The sequence below is a fragment of the Pseudophryne corroboree genome, chromosome 2 (assembly GCF_028390025.1).
Source record: "Pseudophryne corroboree isolate aPseCor3 chromosome 2, aPseCor3.hap2, whole genome shotgun sequence".
Taxonomy (NCBI): Eukaryota; Metazoa; Chordata; class Amphibia; order Anura; family Myobatrachidae; genus Pseudophryne; species Pseudophryne corroboree.
The window spans coordinates 609,254,680-609,261,154 of record NC_086445.1 but is presented as its reverse complement, the minus strand read 5'-3'; the positions used below and the strand labels follow the sequence as shown (position 1 = coordinate 609,261,154).

The 6,475-nt window shown below is 41.5% G+C and overlaps 1 pseudogene; it reads right to left on the bottom strand.

The window, feature by feature from the left end:
* Positions 1–6,047: 6,047 nt before the first annotated feature.
* LOC135051958 (5S ribosomal RNA) lies at positions 6,048–6,167 on the bottom strand (annotated as a pseudogene).
* Positions 6,168–6,475: the final 308 nt, after the last annotated feature.

Here is a 6,475-nt window from a genome sequence, read left to right as displayed (position 1 = left end):
GGCATTTCGACAAAATGTGGTAAATATACCACAGTTTTCCAGTGGTCATCAAAAAGGGGTCATTTTAAACATCTTCTTGGTCATAGATGTGTAAAATATATCCCAGAACCATGTTAGACAGAAACTGTTTTTCTAGTGATGTATTAGCAATTGTGTCTTGGTTTTGTAACCAGTCTGGTAGTTGTCTCATCTGAACTGCATGATTATATGCAATGATATTAGGGAAGATTATCTTACCATTGGACTTAGGTTGAAAGTACAGTACACCGTCGAGTCACATTATTATGACCGCCAGGTAATAGCTAGAGTAACCGCTGTGTGCAGCACGGACAGCAGCTAGACGGGTTGAACTGTCATTGTAGACACACGTCTGGTAGCCCCCAGATTCATTTTGATGGTGAGCTGCTCCACTGTAGCGTGTCGGTTGGCCCTCATGCACCTTTGCAGCCGACGTTCATCTCCCACATCGTGGTGCTCCGCAGATTCCACATCAGGTTTTTGCAATGGTGCCATTTATCCAGTCACAATACTCTTTACCACAGCAACATGTGAACAGTTCACAAACTGCGCTGTTTCAGAAATACTGCCACCCTTGGCCGGAAAGCCAATAATAATCCCTGTTTGCAACTAGGATAAAATGCCCCTTTTACCCATGACAGCAGCAAGTGATATGTGAACAGGCGGCCTATCGCACACCTTATATACCCACCAAGCCAGCGCATGACAAGTGATGTACTTCATGGGCTACGCGCTGCTGACGTCAAATGTAGGAGGTGGTCATAATAATATGACTCGACCGTGTAGAAGTTTTATTTACATTATCTAATAGTTGGTGTGCTACCACAACTATTTGACAATTGTTGTGGAGAATCTAATGTATTTGCAAATTAAATAAGTTATGATTTGCTTCTTAAAGTTTTGAATAAAATTTTCTTTTTTGTTGCAAATTTTATATTTAACAGTTGGTTTGTTCTTTTTTATACTGTATTTTAATTCAGAAACTCATATTTTTTCATTAAATTATATTTATTTAGTTACACAAAGTTTTCTCATACATACATTTTCACCAAAGGTTGCAGTTTAGCTAATTATTTATTGTTTTACTATAATTGTTATTATTATTATAAAATGTTATTAATAAAATGCTACAAGTGGTCCTCAGCGCCATACATCTGGCAACAGTGGGACTATAGGGGGGACCTGGACTGCACATCCTATTACTAAAGATATCAAGAGGTGCTATCATGCTGAGGCTTCTAATACTATGGTGGGGGAAGAGAGATGCAGATGCACACTCTTAGCACTAAGAACACTGATAATAAAAATAGTTTAAATAAACCCTCATAATTAACATGGAGTATATTTGAAGTTCTTAGCACACATTTGCGCAAATATGCGGGCCCGTGTACCGTGGCCATGTGACTTCATCACATGGGTCCCTAACATTCCTAATACTATCACATTCTATAAATTTATTCAGGACTTACCTCTATTATTATTATTATTATTATATTATAACATTTTATTTTAATAAAATGCTACAAGTGGTCCTCAGCGCCATACATCTGGCAACAGTGAGACAATGCAGGATACACAGATTACATTACAGTAAGCAAAAAATAAAGAAAGCACACATAACAATTAGCACCATAATTTCCAGCACACAACATAGCTGGGAAGCAAGCTGAAAGAGGGAGCAATTGGCGAAGGGAGGAACCTGTCTTCAATAGTGACAGCATGACTAGCAGGCATAGAGCTGCTGGAAGAGACAAACGGCTTTCAGTCAGAGGACTTCTCAGATAAATGACCTATCAATGAAGTGCTAGAGAAGAAGGCTGTGAGAACAGGAGGGAGGAGGACCTTGCTCCTAAGAGCCTACAATCTAGGGGTGAGGAGAGATGGACAGATGACATAAGGTATGAGCATGTGTATGGGAACTTGAGGGCAGGAAGTAGGTGAGGTAGAGATGGCAGAGGTAGGAGGGTCATGTGAGTAATGTGGTGACAAAGTTATGTTGTGAAAGGGTACTCTTTGATGAACAGGTAGGTTTTCAGTGCACATTTGAAGCTATGTAAGGTGAGGGAGAGCCTGATAGAGTGAGTGAGCTTGTTCCAGTGAAGGAAGGCTGCGTGGGTGAAATCTTGGATTTGAGTGTGAGATGCAGTAACCAGGATAGAGGAGAGGCAATAGTCATAGGCTGACTGCAAAGGGTGGGAGAGAGTATGTAAGGTGATGAGGTTGCACATGTAGGGAGCAGTAGATTTAGAGAGGGCTAGTGGCGGAACTAGCAAGCGTTGGCCCATGTGCGACAAAATGCTTTGGGCCCCCCCCTCATCCCATCCAAGTCCACCCCCTCACCCCTGGAGAGGATTTGGTGAGGGGGACCTGCTCAGGGCCAGGGAAATGGTTACCTAGCAACAGTGCCGTAATTAGACATTTTAGCGCTGTGTGCAAGAAACGGTATCGGAGCCCCCCCCACTCTAAGTAAAACAGGGGCAGTGCGCGCCGCAGGCGCGTGAAAAATATATAGGGGCGTGGCTTCATGGGGAAGGGGTGTGGTCACAAAATAATACCAATTCATATAACGGTGCACAGTAGTCTCCATTATTCAAATTACGCCGCACAGTAGCAGCACTACACCAGGTAGAGCCCCTTTTACACCATACTGTGGACAGCTTCCCCTTTTTACACATTACGGCAGACAGTAATGGAGGTGTGAGGTGTGGTGCCTCTGGACTGGCTGAGCTGGATGGCCTTAGTGTGGCATACCCTTACATTCTATTAACACTTTTCACTTATTAATTTTTTAACACCATTTCTCTATTTTAATTGCATTTCATTTTTGTATCACTTTCTCTATAGCTTCGGCTTCCTAAATACTAATTTATTAACACTATAGTTGTTTCACTGGTATGCTACGCTGGGCTTTCTGGCTTATGCTGGTGTTTTGGGGTGCCACACCCTGCACCTAGATATAGCGCTAGGGACCCCAAATATACAGAGACGCCTTGATGCGGCTTTGGGGCTTATTCACACATTTGCGCAAATATGTGTAACGAAGATCTCTGAATTCTATTATTATGTGGAATTTAAATCTGGTTACGGTTATCATTCAGGGTGCTGGGGGAAACAAATGGCTTTTTTTCTTGCTTAGAAATACCCCTCCCTTTCGAGTACCTGAATGATATCACTAAGCTAATTGAGCATCTACCAATATATATGTTTGTTGTGAGAGGCAGAGAGGTTCCTGCATTAGGAGGAGGTGCAGGCCCTGACATGCCACATGTAGCATTATGGGGTTGCTCCAAGGTAGGTAGCTCTTAGCTTAGACATATTGTAGTAAGGAGCCATTATCATGTGGCTCCTTGCTGGTTAATCTTAGACCCAGATTGGGGTAATGGAGGTGTGAGGTGTGATGCCTCTGGACTGGCTGAGCTGGATGGCCTTAGTGTGGCATACCCTTACATTCTATTAACACTTTTCACTTATTAATTTTTTAACACCATTTCTCTATTTTAATTGCATTTCATTTTTGTATCACTTTCTCTATAGCTTCGGCTTCCTAAATACTAATTTATTAACACTATAGTTTTTTCACTGGTATGCTACGCTGGGCTTTCTGGCTTATGCTGGTGTTTTGGGGTGCCACACCCTGCACCTAGATATAGCGCTAGGGACCCCAAATATACAGGGACGCCTTGATGCGGCTTTGGGGCTTATTCACACATTTGCGCAAATATGTGTAACGAAGATCTCTGAATTCTATTATTATGTGGAATTTAAATCTGGTTACGGTTCTCATTCAGGGTGCTTGGGGAAACAAATGGCTTTTTTTCTTGCTTAGAAATACCCCTCCCTTTCGAGCACCTGAATGATATCACTTAGCTAATTGAGCATCTACCAATATATATGTTTGTTGTGAGAGGCAGAGAGGTTCCTGCATTAGGAGGAGGTGCAGGCCCTGACATGCCACATGGAGCATTATGGGGTTGCTCCAAGGTAGGTAGCTCTTAGCTTAGACATATTGTAGTAAGGAGCCATTATCATGTGGCTCCTTGCTGGTTAATCTTAGACCCAGATTGGGGTAATGGAGGTGTGAGGTGTGGTGCCTATGGACTGGCTGAGCTGGATGGCCTTAGTGTGGCATACCCTTACATTCTATTAACACTTTTCACTTATTAATTTTTTAACACCATTTCTCTATTTTAATTGCATTTCATTTTTGTATCACTTTCTCTATAGCTTCGGCTTCCTAAATACTAATTTATTAACACTATAGTTGTTTCACTGGTATGCTACGCTGGGCTTTCTGGCTTATGCTGGTGTTTTGGGGTGCCACACCCTGCAGCTAGATATAGCGCTAGGGACCCCAAATATACAGAGACGCCTTGATGCGGCTTTGGGGCTTATTCACACATTTGCGCAAATATGTGTAACGAAGATCTCTGAATTCTATTATTATGTGGAATTTAAATCTGGTTACGGTTATCATTCAGGGTGCTCGGGGAAACAAATGGCTTTTTTTCTTGCTTAGAAATACCCCTCCCTTTCGAGCACCTGAATTATATCACTAAGCTAATTGAGCATCTACCAATATATATGTTTGTTGTGAGAGGCAGAGAGGTTCCTGCATTAGGAGGAGGTGCAGGCCCTGACATGCCACATGGAGCATTATGGGGTTGCTCCAAGGTAGGTGGCTCTTAGCTGAGACATATTGTAGTAAGGAGCCATTATCATGTGGCTCCTTGCTGGTTAATCTTAGACCCAGATTGGGGTAATGGAGGTGTGAGGTGTGGTGCCTCTGGACTGGCTGAGCTGGATGGCCTTAGTGTGGCATACCCTTACATTCTATTAACACTTTTCACTTATTAATTTTTTAACACCATTTCTCTATTTTAATTGCATTTCATTTTTGTATCACTTTCTAAATAGCTTCGGCTTCCTAAATACTAATTTATTAACACTATAGTTTTTTCACTGGTATGCTACGCTGGGCTTTCTGGCTTATGCTGGTGTTTTGGGGTGCCACACCCTGCACCTAGATATAGCGCTAGGGACCCCAAATATACAGAGACGCCTTGATGCGGCTTTGGGGCTTATTCACACATTTGCGCAAATATGTGTAACGAAGATCTCTGAATTCTATTATTATGTGGAATTTAAATCTGGTTACGGTTATCATTCAGGGTGCTGGGGGAAACAAATGGCTTTTTTTCTTGCTTAGAAATACGCCTCCCTTTCGAGCACCTGAATGATATCACTAAGCTAATCTAGCATCTACCAATATATATGTTTGTTGTGAGAGGCAGAGAGGTTCCTGCATTAGGAGGAGGTGCAGGCCCTGACATGACACATGGAGCATTATGGGGTTGCTCCAAGGAAGGTAGCTCTTAGCTTAGACATATTGCAGTAAGGAACCATTATCATGTGGCTCCTTGCTGGTTAATTTTAGATTAAGAGAAAAGCTTTTTTGGGACCGCACTAGTCTTGCAATAAGGTTGTAATGCCCTCTGAAAAACTGATTTATGACGCTAAATTGCGTTATGGATACAGATACTTTGTGCATAGGGAGAAAAATCCGTTTTGCAATTATTTGTTGCTATCAGTGGTGCTCCCTAGAGTCAAGAAGAGTATAAACAAAGAAAACCCAACAAAGAAGAAAAGTTGGAAAGTAGACTCTTGTGTGGGAGCACTCAATTCAGAGGATTATATTAATCAATTCTGATAAAACATAATTTTATTAATTCATTAAAAATATAATTGTAGGAGTAAGTAATACGTAAAATAGTGTAGCTACGCGAAAATATAACACTCGATTGTGTGTAATTAATGTGGTTTTCGATACCACAATAGAAACCAGAGATCAAATATATGGGCTATTGGTTTTACTGAGATAACAGTAACACCTTTGTATAGTGTATGACCATCATTTATTCTACAGCAGTCCTATTTAGGATTAAGTAGTCGTAGAGAATTGAATCATAGGTCATACAGAACCGAATGCCAATTGGTATTATTAGGGATCACTCTAGATCAGGCAGAAGGATATTTTGCAGTACCAGGGTGTTCCAAGGTGGTCTCCCATCCGAGTACTGACCCGGCCCTCCTCTGCTTGGCTTCCAAGATCAGACGAGATCGGGCATCTCCAGCGGGGTATGTCCGCAATTTCTTAATCTGCCCGTTCAGTCAATCCCAATACCCGTATCGACCGAGTTGTATGTCAGAGGTGAACTGAATCAGTCGTGTATTCAGTATTTTAATTTGTCTCATGCCCATGAAATTGAATTTGTAGCAATATTAGTCATAATGCATAAGTAAAATTACATTAAGGACAGTTAGCATATGAAAAAGATTTTTTTATGCAAGGGCGTCCACTTGCATATGATGATGATATATGATCAGGCAACAATTATAGCAAACCTGTTGCTGTATATAATATATGAGGCCTCAAATAATTTATGCCATATACGCCACC